Source organism: Ambystoma mexicanum, chromosome 4p (genome assembly GCF_040938575.1).
Source record: "Ambystoma mexicanum isolate Mex_15411 chromosome 4p, UKY_AmexF1_1, whole genome shotgun sequence".
NCBI lineage: Eukaryota > Metazoa > Chordata > Amphibia > Caudata > Ambystomatidae > Ambystoma > Ambystoma mexicanum.
Genome location: NC_090927.1, coordinates 516,670,728 through 516,687,195, shown reverse-complemented (window position 1 = coordinate 516,687,195; position 16,468 = coordinate 516,670,728). Strand labels below are relative to the sequence as shown.

The window sequence follows — 16,468 nt, the reverse complement described above, 5'->3', positions numbered from 1 at the left end:
AACTGCGGCAGCCTATTTTATCTGGAAAGAATTTGAGAAACGCATTAAAAAATGACAATAACTTTCTATGGTATATATTTATGAAAGTCAAAATGTATTTAATGGTTGAATTAAATGAATTATTGTTGTTTACTTACTAAATGTAGATCAAATTATGTAAATTTAGTATTTATTTATTGTACATGTTTTATTTGTATGTGTTAAAGGTATAATGTTGTAAACCATACACACAATAAAAAATAATAATCAGTAATGTCATGTATGATGTAACTATTGATCTCATCAATGATGTCAATGATATTATTAGTGACACCATTAATGAGGTTATAATTTATGTTATATATGATGTAATTAGTGATTTCACCAGTGTTGTCAACATTGTGGTCTTTCGCTGTGCAAAAGGGAATGCAAATTTAAGGTGGACTTGCTTCAAATACAAGTGCTGAATTTCAAGGGCTATGTTGCGTTGAATCTGATTACCTTAACTCTCTCGTAACAAAGGGTTTTTTACTGAATTGCAAAGATTTTGTTGCTTTGTTATTTCACATTAAATCTGATCACCTGAACTCTCTCTTAACTAACGTTTTGTCACTGAATTTCAAAAGTTTTTTATATTAGTTTCTTTTGGGTCCACTAGCAATGGCCTTTGGCCATGTCCACTATACTTGTAACAATATGTTTCTTTTGGACACACTAGCCATGGCCTTTGGCCATGGCCTCATAGTGCACTGATAGGTTTCATTGGGGCCCACTAGCCATGGTTTTGGCTACTGTACATGTTGCACCAATACATTTCTTTGGGGCCCACTAGCCATGGTCTTTGGCCATGACCAGAGGCCATGGCCTTTGGCATGAATTGTTGCAGTTGGAGGATGCTATTAAAGAGGAGCCCAAAGTTGTGAGCCTTGAGGAGGGAGCAAGAATTTGAGGCAAGAAGATAGGAGAGTTCAGCATGAGGGAGCAGCAAGCCATCCAGTGACAAATTGCAGTTAGACAGTTCATAATCAGTTCTGCGACGGGTTCGGAGGAGAACGGAAGGAAGAAAAAGAATAGAGTGTCATCAGAAAAGAGGTGATCGACGAGATGATTCATCTACAGGGTCCATCTAGTGGGTCTCAAAGAAACCTATCTGGCCAACATGTACAGTGGGCATGGCCGAATGCCATCCCTATCCTCCCTTCTCCTATCTTCTTTTCGCCTCAATGTTTCGTTTCTCACGATAGGCTCACAACTTTGGGGTCCTTTTTGATAGAATCCTCTGACTGCAACAATTCCTACCTAAAACTGCCTCCCCTGCTTGTATCAACCTCAACACTAAAAAATGTGTCTAACCACTCAATGAAAACTGTAATCTCACCCTTCTTCTCAGAAAACTTGACTACTGCTCAGACCGGGCCATTGTACATGTTGCACCAACAGGTTTCTACAAGGCCCACTAGTTATGGCCTTTGGCCGTTTCCACTGTACACGTTGCACTAATAGGTTTCTTTCGGGCCCACTAGCCCTGGCCTTTGGCTATGGCCATTGCCAATGGATGAACCAATAGGTTTCTTTGGAATCATCTTATCTATCACCTCTTTGCCGATGAGACTCAATTATTTTTCTTCTCTCTGTCCTCCACCCCAGCCATCTTGGAACTGATAACCAACTGTCTCACTGCAATTTGTCACTGGATGTCTCGCTGCTTCCCTCATGCTGAACTTTTCAAAAACAGAAGTTATCTTTCTAGTGGCATCCAATGCCATCCCTACCCTCCCTTCTCCTATCTTCTTCTCACCTCAACTTCTTGCTCCTTCGCCTAAGAGTCCTCCCACTGCAAAAATTCATACCTAAAATTGCCTCTGCTGCTCGTATCAACCTCTCCAACAGTCAAAAAACGTGTATATTTCTTACTAACCACTCTATGAAAATTCTACTCTCCACCCTCCTTCTCCGTACACTTGACTAGTGCTCAAGCCTACTCCTTTGCCTTTCTCTCTACTCTTCATTCCCTCTAGACAATGTCCCAAACTACGCTACCCACAGTCTCTACAATATCCCCAGTGCATCCCCAACTTCTATATGCCGGTTGGCTCTACATGACAACCTCTTCCTTTTGAAGTTCCTTCTTCTAGTCTACAAAGCTATTGATGGCCTTCCTCTTCACTACCTATCTGATTGTATCTCTGTTTACTCACCATCGTGTTCCCTCTGCTCCTCTTCTGCACTCCACAGCATTGTTAAATACCCCCTGTGTCTCTTCAAATGCACTGGAACCCGCAGCCCCTCGCAATCAAAGCCAGCACAGCTGTGATCCTCTTCTAAGCTTGGCTTAAACTTCACTTACTGGCTAAAAAGGGAGTTCACTCTGCCCTCTCTCCATCCTCCCTACCTGACCCCATCAATCTATACAATGGTGCTTAACAATGTAATTTCGTAAATGTATATAGTGCTCCTCTTTAGTTTAAAGCGCTTGCCCGTTAGGTTAATGTTACCTTTGTAATTCCCCTGTTTCTTCTATATGTACTTTTCTGTTTGTTTTGTTTTTTCCATAGTATATGTCCCACTTTATTAACACCATTATAAACGGGTTCACAGCTTGTTCTCAGTGTCCGAGCAGTGCTACATACAAAGAAAACACATAACTAGTCAAAGTGTTCCACTTACTTACTATGGCTGGTGTTATTGAAGTCCAATAAAAATATGTGTTCCCTTTGAGTTGAGTTTCATGTCCATAATAATTGTAATGAAAGGATCAAAACGTTGAAACCACACCATTGTAATGCAAAATGTACTGAAAACGTGTAGCATCAATGGTCTAGTCAACCAATATGTTTTTGACACACTGGGGTTAAGGATCGAATATGGCTATGAGTAAAGAGAGTGCATGTTAATCTTATTGCAAGCAGGATATATAATGTGTGTAAATAAAAACCCATATGAGCTCTAAAAGTAATCATTTTATTTCTATTGAAATTACCCACAAATGCTCCATAGTATTTCTTTTATGTCTATTCAAATTTTGAAATTTCCTCTGAGCAACACTTTTTAATACCCAATTATCTCAGAGTAGACATTGATTTGTTACTCAAAAAAGGTTTACTCCAAATCTTCTACAAATCAAATACGCAAATAAGTTACTAACCGCGTATGCAAATTCCGAGTCTTTTTCTATCATACAGTGGTGCTGATTAAAACACAGCCTCTTCCTCCTTTGTATCACAATGCCAGCCTAGGAGTCACTGGAGAAAGTTGGCTATAGCTTTGAGACATAGGAGATGCATTCATGGGGGAAACGTCTGGGTTGAAACCCATCATAATGGCCTGTGATTTTTTTGAACAGTTTCATTAATTTAAATAGTAACCGCGTGAGGTTGTTGTTTTTACAGCGAGAATTCCAGTCAGTGAAATATAATGATATTTAGATAAATGGGGTGTTCTTTAATGCCCTGACCTTCTCCTGTGGTTTTAGCAGTCTAGGTCAAGTATCGACGTTTGAAGCGTTTTCAGTCAAACGTCGATGTTTATGTAGATATATGCATTGTTTATCCATAGCAACCCTCCATAAAATTTACTTCGGTAAAGGTTTAGACTGTTTCCAGCCGACACTTTTCTATTTCCTTTTATTTCCAAACGAAATGTTCAGTCATCAACAACTGCGTAATATCCAAACAGCCTGACTTCAACGTGCCACTGTCCTGAAGACAATGCGTGAATGACACTGTTAACTCCTCAGAATGAGTGGAGTGTGCACGATTCCGTGACTAGTTTTGCAACTGTTGCAACCGCCAAAGGAATCATTAACAGTTCATCTAAATGCCATTTTGTAAAAGCCTACAGCCAACGCTATGTTATCCACACCTCTTCGCCTCTGTGTGATGACAAAATCCTCCATAGCGGGGTCCGCGTTTGTGCCTGGTAGCGCCCCACCCCCTTCACTGTGCCTGAACGCATCCATCAGATGCAAAGTACAAAGAAAGTATGAGGAGAAGCTCGACTTTTTAAATCAACAATGGCTGCCGTGACTCTGCGCTGCTCGACTTCCTAAGGCAGCAGACAATTCGGAAACCTGCACACCTTTCTAAACATACGTGAGATGCTGATGGTTAAACAGCGTCGTTTTACTTCTGGAAGACTTTACAGGTGTTCGGCATAGGTGGGCCCGCAATTCAATGCGTCCGGCATTTTCCCGCCACAGAGGGCGTCCGATGTTGTGTTCTGTCATGCTGCACGTAGCAGTATATCAAGACCCCGGCCGGATGTTAATTTTGTGCTGGAGGATCTTCAAGTTACCAATAAAAGTACCAGTACCTTCAATAAAATCAGACCTCTCAGTAACAAAAAAACACCATTCATTACTACGTCATAAACTGAACGTTTACCCATCTGACAATGTAAACTGTGAGTGCGAGTAAAAAAGTTGGATAATAAAATGAAGCATAAAAAAGTCCCCTTCAAAAGATGAAAACCAAATTAAGAGTCTTTCGTCTTATGTAAACATGTATGTGCATTGTGAGTAAAAGTAGAGATGCGTATCCGAAGTCTCCCTATGTCTCCCCTCCCCCACTCTTACTTTTTCCCCTTCACATCTCTCTCTTTCCCTTCTCCCTTTCTCTGCCCCCTCTCTCTCTTTGCCCCGCCCTCTCCGTTTGCGATAATTTGACTAACTCGGCTCATAACACCACAGCACCCCCACAGTGTATGTTCCATATAAGGCATCACATGGCTCTTGCTTTGACTCGGGTCATTTTTTGTTCTCACAAAAATATCTTTGACAGAGTGGAGCTGACTCACCTCTGTCATCTCCCATCAACACTAAGGTACCCCGGAACTACGAGAATAGCTCCCTCCCGATGGTATGCCCGGCAAATGTAGCACCATTTCCGCAAGTTGCTGTAAGTGGCAGGAGTTGCAGCTTCCGGTGCTTTTAGGCAGACATAGGAAGGCGCAATCCACATGGATCAGAGATTATTCAGTGACATATTGACTACACGGTTCCAAAACGAGCCCATGCAAATCATGGATTTGGCTACTCAAACATATTGTCATCACTCAGTGCACACTAATGGCACGTTAAGATGGCGTGACAGGGGAAGTTACCTCCAAACACCTAACAAGGCATAACAGTACACATAATTTCGAGTGAATAATGTGCTCACCTGCTTTTAGGATCTGTGTCCGAGAGGAGGATAAATGACGACAAATGGGTAGTCCGAATTGATTAACGAGGCGCACGCTGCAACGGGGGGCCCTGCACTAGGCCTGGACGCGGTGACAACCCGCCATCTCAGCCCAGTCACCCCGCCTCTCACCCACGGAGACTCTCACCCCGAAAATTGACAGCCCGGCTCCACGGCAGCAGAACTCTTCCAGTGCTTTTGAACGCCCACCATTTCTTCCCGGCTCATCCAATCAACTTTTCCCCGCGCATCTTTCCCTGGCTGTGCTGCCGCGGCTCGGAGACAGGATCCCTCCTCATCTGTATGCTAATTATTTTGCCACATGGACACGAGCAGTAACGCTTTCAGACAGGAAACCGAGGGGTCTGAAGTCGGAGCTGGGAATTAATAAGTTGACACACCACTAAACGGCGAGGGGAGGCGAGCATGTGCGGGGCTGCCTCTCCTGGACCGGCTGCAGCCTCCGTCTAAGAGCCGCGGCAGGCAGGCAGGCAGACAGGCAGGCGAGAGGCTGGAGGAGGCTTAGCTGTGTACTACGCGCATCACCGCCAGCTCCTTGGAGACCACATCGCTGCTGCAGAATCGCATAAGGAGCAGATTGCTGACTTACCCTGTCTCAGTCTGGCATCCTTGTAGCAGCGCACAATGCCTCCATGGCCTCGGAGGCTGGTGTGTGGCTCACCTTCCTGGGCTGAGGCTGGGGAGACAGGTTTAGCTCGAGGCAACAACACACGATGTCAGGCAGTCCCGTGTTTTAGACATTCTTGTGTGCTGTGTGCATCTAAGTGTGTACTCACAGGCCTCGGTAAGAGGTGCTGGTATCCGTGGAGGTCTGGGTTTAACGTATTGCTTGGACACCATGATTTCTTCATCCCAGAAGTACTATGTCCTATCAACTGCATGGATCACAAGTCTACTAATATCACGAAGGCCATTTAAGCCATCCTTTCTCCTCTTTGCACATTTATGAAAAGGAGGGATGTTTCTGTGCATTTTAAAGCACATCCCACATTCAAAAGTGGGATGAACGTCACAATGTGCAGAAAACAAAGACACTGCCCTGCACATGTTTGGAACAGGCACATTGGGGTGTGCATTGCATGACAGGGTAATACCTGACACTATGACACCTTTTATTTAAGTGGACTGCTTTCTCACTTGAATTTCAATCCCTCAGATAGGGATAAAAATATGTTTTTTTTATTAGCATTTCCCAGTGACTGGCCCGCTCTAGCCTGCCACTGTGAAATGCATAGCTGGCACTGAACTGGGTGCTGGGAGTCTGTAATACATTGCTGTTGAGATTGCACTCCTGACACTAATGTATGCAAGCAGGCTGGACAGTTCATCTTTTTAGCTGCTGTTCAGCTCCCTGGAAGTACACAGGCCACCCTTGAGGACTACAGAAAATAAAAAGAGTGCATCCTCTGTGCCTTATTTGCAGTCGTTTTTGAGAATCTGCCATGCGCCTTAAAATCATGTTTTGTATTGATGGGCATGTTATTTACACAGCAGTGTTACTCACTTTACGCATTCTGGTGAAAATCTCAGTGTCCAGGATTCTTGACAGTAATTGGAATTCCCCCTCACCACTTGTCAGTCCCCTTCATTGCAGAGGCATCTTTATTAGAGGACAAAAGGGGCTTGTGCCCCCGGCACCCACCTTGGGGGGAGGAGGGGTCCCCACATGGCACTCTGATTTAAATAAGTCAGTACCCATTATTTACAAAACATTCCAGGATTTGTTATGGTGTTCTGCTAAAGATCTAATGTGACACTAAAGGATTAGCCCCTACTCTGCCCAGGAGCAAGAAATTACAAAGCAAAACAAGAATGTTTTTTTGAAGGAAAACAATTACTAGAAGGAAATAAAGTTCTTCTAAGTAAATCCTGGCCTTCCTTCACTGGTGCAAGCTGTAAGGTAGACTGTACCTTCAGCCAGGGTCCAATGCTTAGTTCTACTTTCCTGATTCTGCTGAAGCCTTCAGATGATCTGCTAAGTGAGGGGCTCAGCCCTCTTATAATGCCAAATGGGTCCCAGTGATTGGTGCAGGCGAAGCCTACCTCAAGGAACCAATCCGGGGTCCCCACCAACAACCTTCTGTTATGCGTGAGGTCAGGACCACAATGCTTTGCTACAAGAAAGGTAAGAGGTGACAACATGTACTCCTAAATCCCACCCATCTTCCTGTCTGTTGTAGATCAAAATGTCTCACTGGTTAACTGAGCCCTCTGTGGCTCTTCATCAAAACGCAGGTCTCCCTTGAAGTTTGAGGTGAGAACAGACTTCTGTCTCCCTCAAATCACATACTTTGTCCCTCTGAAAGGGGTCCAAACTTCAGGGGGAGCCTACAGTAAATAGTGGACCCAGACATGCCATTCACTGTCCTTCATAAAGATGGGTGGGAGCTAGCTTCAAGGTGACACATTGCATAACAAAGAGGTGTTAGTTTTCCTACCCATTGTTCACGTTCTGTGACCAGGCCTATTCGCAGGCCTGCTTCAATGAACTCTCAGAAGTATGGGCCGCCACCACACAGAACTTAGACAATAGATCAGGGCGGTTCCATGGAGCCATTGATATTTAATTAGGCTGGCCACGGGAGGAGTAAGGTGTTGCCCTTCTCCTATGGATGTTTTCATGCACCCCTCGCTGCCACCTGTCGAATAAATGTGACAGGGAGGACTGAATCTGTAGGCTGTGTCCCCCAGAGTACACTGGACTATGTGTTTGTTGTGCGGCGAGCATTAGAAAATGTGTGTGGATTAGCCCCACTCATTTTTGGAGGTTGATCTCCCATCATTCATTTTCATTCAAAAAATCAAAGAAGCCCAGGCGAGCGCACAGTCCCCGTGCGAATGGTCGAATTCCTCACATAAACACAAACACTACATAATTAGCCAAGTGAGGAAGGCAAACAAACTTAGATAGTCCCCGTAGAGCAAAATGGGCTTTTTCACATGTATGAGTCACACTTTTTGAATGATTAATCTTATGCACATGTAATGTACTATATTTGTTTTCCTGTGGAACACTGACTATTATATTGATTTGTTTGTATGTTTTAATAGCGCCTGTCTTAATACATGAATTATACTGAATGACATTTCTCAGTGAGAGGAAATAAATAGTTTGAGTGGGTCACTCATTATCCGAAACCACCCTGATCAATTTTATTTTTGGAGACAACTGTGACTCTATACATTGGCCTCACCTATCTGTGGAGATAATTTTAGATTTCTGCGTACTTTATGTGGAGAGAACCTGTTATGTTTGCACTTTGGCGTACACTGGTCCCCTCCACGTAATCTTCAACATTTGCATGTCAGAGTTCAATAGGGGATGGTAAAATGGTGGTGTACTCCCCTAGACACTACCCTTTTGCACTCCATCTTCCAAAAAGACAAACGCACATGCCATTTGCAAATGGCAGGCAGTGCTTACAATGGATTCTTATGGAATCCACGTGCTTTCGCACATGCCATTTACAAATGGCGGGCAGTGCTTACAATGGATTCTTATGGATCCACTTGCTTTTTGCTGATGCAAAATGCAGGCAGATTCTACAGATGTCCACAGTATTTGCGCCAGAGTGAAAATGTCATGCTTGCATAAACGCTGGAGGAATGTATGTATGGTGGAGGCGGAATTGTAACTTACAATGTGCCCCTCCTCGCTGCCATACCAATGAATGAAAATTAGGTTTAACATAAATTCCATGCCTAAAAGGCTTACACATGGCATTTGCGCATTGAATTTACGTTGCACCTCATTATGCATGCGCCCCTACGTGTTCATGATTGGGTGAGACAATTCTGACTCTATCTACTAACCTCAGCTCTCCATTTCTTCATCATTGGGTGATGCAACTATGAGTCTATATATTGTACTCACCTCTCGCCCTCATTCATCATTAGATGTGAATGCAGCGCCTATGCAAGGTTTGCATAATATTCAATCAAACTATGCAAAAGGCACAACGACTTGTTCTCCACATCATTTTGTGTGAAGAAAAATGCATGTTTTCTTCTGTGTAGTTCAAAGGCCAGGTCATCATGCATAGTGGGGGCTCCGATAGCAGTGCTTTCCCAATCGGGGGGGGGGGGGGTTGGGGGGCTGCGTCACTGCTACAGATTAGACACTCGGGCTGAAATCCCACAGTATAGGTAGGAGAGTAGGGAAGGTGACTCCATTGCTACAGCTGGAAGGCCCTGGGCTGCAAGTGATGCCTGTGGACAAGAATCAGTCTGAATAATAATAGTGGAATTAACAATGAAACATTTAGATTGTTCCAGAAACCAAAAACAAAGTGGCCAAAAAGCTTTGTTTTAAACAATATATTTTAATAAGTTGCATGCAAGCAATGTAAGGGTTAGGCTCCCCCAGACCACCCAGACATGGACAGAAACATGGTCCATAAAGAACTACAAGGAGGAGTCTCCTCAGGTCTGCAGCAAGGCAGAACTGCATGTGCATCATTTAGCCAATCGCTGGTGAGATTGGTTAAATGATGGCAACTGAGTTAATAGATTAAGTATGGTTTTGTTTTGTAGTTTTGAAATAGCATGGTCACTAAATATGAACCTGTAGTAAGAGATATTATTCAGGAATTCATTGATGGCAGGGGGACCAGGCAGCAGAGCAGCAACATAGTCGGGACCCTCACGATAAAGCCACCCACACACACATTTGACAAAGAGATACATCTTACAAAAAGCATTAACAAGAGCCCTTCGTGCTCTTCAACACTGACAACTAGACAGTTGCATTTTGGTAGAACTTGTGAAACTTAGTATAGCCACTTACAGACAGTGGCTCAGCCAACAGAATGGGAAAAGGAGACGAGAATGTTGGAGTGCATTAGTCTGTTCCTTCAATGTAAGACATGTAACACTTTCTGGCAGATTGCAAATGATATCTGATATCCAACCAAAGGCAGCCCTTATAAATGAACCATCCATTCCCATATGGACACCCTTTATTAATAAACTTTTTAGGCAAAGACCCTCCTCATTTGGAGGGTGAATTAGAATACCAAGAGCAATGGTTATTCGCACTCCAGTCACAAGATCTAGGAGCCATCATTAGAAGTATAAAACAGTCTAGGGCTCTGGGTCCAGATGGCCTATGCAATATTGTAGTTAAAAATAATGAGGACTGGTGGGCTATGGTACTGTATAGACTATTCCGAGCTATTAGCGCATCGGGGGGCCTCCCCAAGACTTGGACAAAGAGCATAATTGTCCTGGTTTTTAAAAAGGGGGGGCGGGATGCTCCTACAAATGATCATAGTCTGGCCATACTAGATGCTCCAGTAAAAGTGTCTATGAGAGCATTCTTGGTTGACCTGAATAATTGGATTTTATCAAACTCTATAATTCCTTTTAACCAGAGAGGTTTTCAGAAAAAGTCATGTACCACTGATAACATATTAACTACAGTGACTGCAAGTCAATCTTCCTGAAGTCGTTATAATCAACCCATCTCTGTGGTCTTTGCTGATTTCAGCTTGGCACTTGCCACCACCAGGAGGGAGAGGCTTGGCGTTGCAAGAAATGAACTCCAGTAGGTTTACTATATTTGATTAGATCTGCATATGCTAAAAAAAGAAGTAAAAGGGAAGTTCATAGAATATCACAATCGCAGCACGCCGAGGAGCGCATACTACACCCTGACAAGGGTAGCACAGAACCTGTTGAAAGATAGAACACAGCATTCATTTGCACACTTAAGAGCGGCAGGTTAAATCACATTATCCTATGGAATTACAATCAAGGATACATGTAACACATTTATATATATCGAAGGATTATCCGGCCTTATGGATTACTAGGAAATGCTAATTCATTTTACCAACTGCCTTTAATAGTTCATTAGTCTTGCTAAAGACCGGTGCTTCGAAACAAGTGTTGACTGTAACATTCAAGGGCAGAAGAGCAGAAGTTAATTGCAAGGACTGCTCAACTACACTACATGATAATGTATAAGAAATTGTCAATAAATATCTAAACAAGGAACAAAGGAACTGTGTCTGTTATTTCATACCGTCATTAATTAGTTTACATTATAAAATGATCCAACACACTCACCTTTGTTAAGGTTGCTTAGTTTCTAGTTCATAGAGGGGCAGGGACTAATTGGAGCCAGACCCATCTAGGCCTAAAACAAGGCTGTACACTTGCACCGACCCTCTTTAATTTCTACCTGGCTGACCTAACTACTTCTCTTAGTACAGATAGAGCCTATCCACCTATTTTTGGGAATACCGCTTTTCAATGGCTTGCCTATGCGGATGACTTGCTCTTGTAGCACTACATCCCTATACGTCTGCAGGAACAGCTAACACTCTTAAATAAATATTGTGACAACAATGGGCTAATAATAAACACTGGCAAAACCAAGATCATGGTGGACCTTGAGTAGAATGAAGGTTGAGGAAGTTACTCAGTTACAGTGCTTAGGTGTCACATTAGACAATAAACTGAGTTGGCTTCCTCAGCTCAATAAAGTAACCTTTAATGTCTTTCAGAAAATGGGAGCTCTTAAGGTCTTTACAGTTAAACATGGGGGATACTCATGAAGAGCTATTTGTAGAATGAGTGTAATCGTGATCAATTGGAAAGTAAGTGCCTACTCTGCAATATGCCAAAACAACTGTCAGTTGAATCTTTATAAGCAGAGTATAACATAAGGAAAATGAGTATTTCGCTGAACATCTATACACTAAAATATCACTGGAGGATCAGCACGCCTTGAAACACTTGTGTATAGGCACGTTATTAATGCCATATCATATCATATCATATCAAGACAGATCAATTTAAACTATTGTAAGGGCCGAAGGAAATCGATCATCTTCTCACATGAGAGATAGTGTTATACTGACTACATATCACACAACTTATACAAGGATAAAAAATTGGGATATGGAAAGCTCAGCTGACACATGAAATTCCTATAAATTACATGTCAAAACACGCTTCAAGGAGCTTCATAGAGAACTAAACATAGTATATCTGGCAACGAAAGGTAGATCTTTATCTAGATCTGAAGCCTTATTATATGAAACAACATAAAGCACAATATGTGATTGCTTTCCCAAATAATGTTATTTTGTGCACCTATATGAAAATCAAATTTAATTGTGCAGGAACCTTGGAAGTGATTGGTCCAAGGATAAGCCCCCGGAGACAGTACAGACCACACAGACTATGTGGGGGGGCAGTGGGGACCAGAATTAGAAACAATTAAGCATTTAATTTTATATTGTGAAAGTATTAATCAACTGTGCAGGAATTGCTGGCTCGCATAGAAATCTGAGGGGATGCAATTCAGCCAATTTCTGGAATCTTATTAACAGTACAGACCTCTCACAGAAAGATCTGAGCTTAAATCCAATTTCAGAAGGGGAATGGTTGGGGCATTTTGCTAGCATCTACAAAAGTGGGGAGCAGATCGCTATGATAGCTTTCAAGGTCAAACCAGAATGGACTCTTGATAATACAGCAGGAACAGTGTCTGGTCTAATTAAGAGATCTAAAAATTCTGGAGCTCCGTGTCCTAACAATTTGTCCAACAAAGTTTTGAAGTCCAATCCTGCATATTGGGCTGGAATTCTCTGTATTCTCTTTAATGATGTTTTGATGACTAAGAATATTCCACACTCTTGGAGAGTGTCCATTGTCTTACCGAGTTTTAAAAAAGGTTCACGCTTGAGTCCCTCAAGTTACAGACCCATCGCAATTGCTGATCCAGATTCCATAATGTTTGTGTCTATGGTGTTAGCTGATATTCATGAATGGATCAATACAAATCAAATTCTGGACTAAAAGCAAATTGGTTAAAAAAATATTGGCAGAGATTGTGGGTTTTGATCCTACAATGTCTGCAAGACAAAGCAATGATAAAGGGATGAAGGCCTACATTTATTGCCTAAATGGATCTCAGCATGGTTTTTGATCTTGTAGACAGGTCGACTTTATGGAGAAAGTTACGCGATCTAGGTATGCCAAAACACTTCCTGCAGATTGTAAGAGCTTTATATACAGATACGAGGATAACGGTCCATTTAAATTCAGAGGGGCTGTTATCATCTGAGATGGGCATTACCAACGGCTTACATAAAGGCTGTATGTTAGCTCTCACAATATTTAATCTCTATGTTAGTGTAGCTGAAGGTGCTTTGGCTAATAAAGGTTTAGTCTCTCCTAAATTAAGTAACGTCTGTATCGAGTGGCTTGCCTATGCGGATGATTTTTTACTACTTGATAACACAAAGGTGGCTATACAACAATTGCTTAAGGAATTTGAAAATTTCATTTCTGAGCTACATCTAAAAATAAATCCCACGAAAACCATTATTATATGCATGGGTAAACCCAATAAGCTTCAAAGCTCTTATACATGGTATTGCGAAGGCAAATACATAAAATGTCAAAGTGCTCTTAAATATCTGGGTTACTGCTTTTCTTGCATGGGTTTGATTGCTTTAATTAAAAACCAATTGAAGCTAAAAGCAGAAATAGCATTGCGGCAAATGTGTACTATTGAAAAAAAATTGGAACGTTCTCCATGACACCATTGTGGGAATTTTATATTATGAAAGTTCTCCGAGGCATATGGCTTGGAATGTTTTGCTTTCGATTTTCTGGAATATTTGAAGGTGCTGGAGGGCAGTATATGGAGGGGTTTTTGTTTTTCCTTCCCAAATGCATCCCAATGGAACTTGGACGATACGAATTTGGCCTTCAATCACTCAAACCCCTTGTAATTTGGAAAATACTTCTACTATGGAGGAAATGTACAATTAATAGGGATAGGGATCTCTATGTTTGTGCTGGAACTGAAACATCATGCACTTTAATGAGTAAACTGAAAACTGAGACTGACAATATCTTACGAAATCTCGGGATGTCCGTTGCTATACTGTTAAAGAAACCTGAGAAAATAAAAACAATTCTTCGGGGTCATGATTGGCAAAATACTCTTAATACAATATCTGACTCGAAATTGTATAATCAGGATTATTCATTTTGGAAATTCTTTCCTGTTATGCAGGGTTACTTGATGAAGTATTCATGTAGGAGGATACGTAATGATTATATGCATTTTAGGATGAATGTTATGCAGACTAACCAGATAATCAATATTAGATGTAAGTCTAAGGAAGGATGGAAATGGTGTAGATACTGTAAAGTGGAGGGTGTTGAAGAAACACGTCAACACACTTTGCTCATATGTCCTGCCTTTCTAAGTCTAAGGATTCATTATTTTGCACAATTTGTAAGATCAACTTGCTCTGTTAATAGAGAATGTATACGGTATAGAATGATGCATGAGAATTCAACAACCTTAATTATACGTGTAACTGCTTTTTTGAAAAATATATGTGACTTGTGTTAAAACATAATCATCTCTTTTAAATTTGGTGTGAACTTTATTATTTTTTTTCAAAACCTCTTTGTTCTTATGAGATATATGTGAGAATTGGAAGGTTTGATATACTTGCCATGTAAACTTTTTATGTTATGAAATCTCAAATGATTTTGTTGTTTTTAAAGTTGTTATGTACATGTGATTTGTTATTGATGAATGTCTTGTGCGAATTTTGTAAAGGTTTGTAATAAACCAAAACAAATAAACAAAGAAAAAAATGTATCACTTAACTAAATTATGGATTTGTACTCATAAGATTTTGAGGGATTTATATATATAATTCTTATTCATTTGGATAGGGTGGATTTTATTATTCGGATGTGAATAACTTTATGCTGATTAGCTAGGTAGAATGCAATGATAGATGCTGTATACAAAGTCTTAATTGGCTGTATTATGCAAATAAAATAAACAAATAGCATGGTTGACCTTATAGGTTAAGCATTTTAATTGCAAACTTTGTTGAACTGAACTAGGTTGAACATGAGAAGAGTTGGGAGGCCCTTGCAGTGCAGAGGGCCTGAGAGGGAAGGGGGAAGAGGAGACTGCAGAAGGATTAGCAAGTTCCTTGCAGATTTTGAAGAGTTCAGCCGCGTTATTGGTGGCCCCAGAAGTACAGGATTGGACATGGGCCGTCTTCTTGGAGCGGACGGAGAAACGATTTTGCCTTTGGAGCAGGCGGCAGGCCAGTTTGTCAGAGGATGTGCTTGAGGTCTACCACTTCTACTCAGCAACTCTGCACTTGCGTTTCAATGTGGCCTACACTTTCCTGTAGGAGCTAGTATGAAAACATTGTCTTTGTTTCCAACTTCGGAGCAAGCCACATAAAGCTAACCATGAGAAAAGCATGAATCCCATAAATCGGTTCCAGCTACTTTGAGTTGGAGCTTTGAGATTGTGCAGCAACATTATTGGTGTCCCGATCTACAGCCGAGGCAGCAGCAACCGCAACATAAGTGGCGTATCTTTATGGCTGAAGCATGTAAGCTTGAGTGCCATACCCGTACATGTACGGCTGAAGCATGTGAGATTCGTACTGTTGAGATGGCATACATTCATCAACTTCCGTGGGAAATTAAGTTTCAGTAATTATTACGAGAGATTTGCCATGATGTGATGGACGACGTCATTGCGGACACCATTGAGGAAACAGGCACAGTTTCCTGTCACCCGCATTACCACAAAAGCACTGTATTGTGTCACCTGCATGACTTCAGAAGCGAGTGCCGCTAATATCAGCTAGAATACTGATAGCGTGAGAAGTTCATGAACTGCTAAACTTTTGGAACAATGAACGCAGAACTACGGCAAAACTACAGGGCGAAGAGCCATATGGCAGGGGTAAGCATTAAAAATGTACACCCTGATTCATGGAATTATTTGCACGTAAAACGCACATCTGCGTGCCATTCTGCTCGAAAATCCCTGTTTGAGGTATGGGGATTTTCGGGCAGAATGGCGCGCAAATGTGCATTTTAAGCGCAAATAATTCCATGAATCAGGGGCTTAATCTAAAAAAGGGTATATGTTATACTTGTTACATTGTCTACACCATGGAACCTACCCATATGACACATTTCAGGTTTGTAGCATGTTGGGAAGTATGCTGAACATTTTGAACAGACACACACATATATCCAAGCATTGCAGACTGCAAATATTAGAAACATTTATATTCTATACTTGTTACATTCTCTACACCATGGAACTTACCCACATGCCAAATTTTGGTTTGTACCATGTTGGGAAGTATGCTGAACATTTCAAACAGGTACACACAGATATTCACAATTGTCCCTTGTGTGTATAGGGACATAACAACATTATCATTCTATACTGCATCTGGATTTGGCTGTTTGTGCACTTTCAACCC

The 16,468-nt window shown here is 41.6% G+C and overlaps 1 protein-coding gene across 16 annotated transcripts in view; it reads right to left on the bottom strand.

Moving 5' to 3' along the window:
* The window catches only part of MYT1L (myelin transcription factor 1 like), a 1,655,431-nt gene that overhangs the window by 1,596,754 nt on the left and 42,209 nt on the right, over positions 1-16,468 (bottom strand). For 7 of the 16 annotated variants that reach the window (XM_069606037.1, XM_069606038.1, XM_069606041.1 and 4 more), the window contains exon 1: positions 5,139-5,726. The exons of 2 other annotated variants lie outside the window; for them this stretch is intronic. The gene's annotated coding sequence lies outside the window, so the exon portion shown is untranslated. Of the gene's footprint in view, positions 1-5,138; positions 5,727-5,769; positions 6,033-16,468 lie in introns of those variants that run through there. 7 more of the 16 variants (XR_011260403.1, XM_069606045.1, XM_069606048.1 and 4 more) reach the window with 2 other exon arrangements.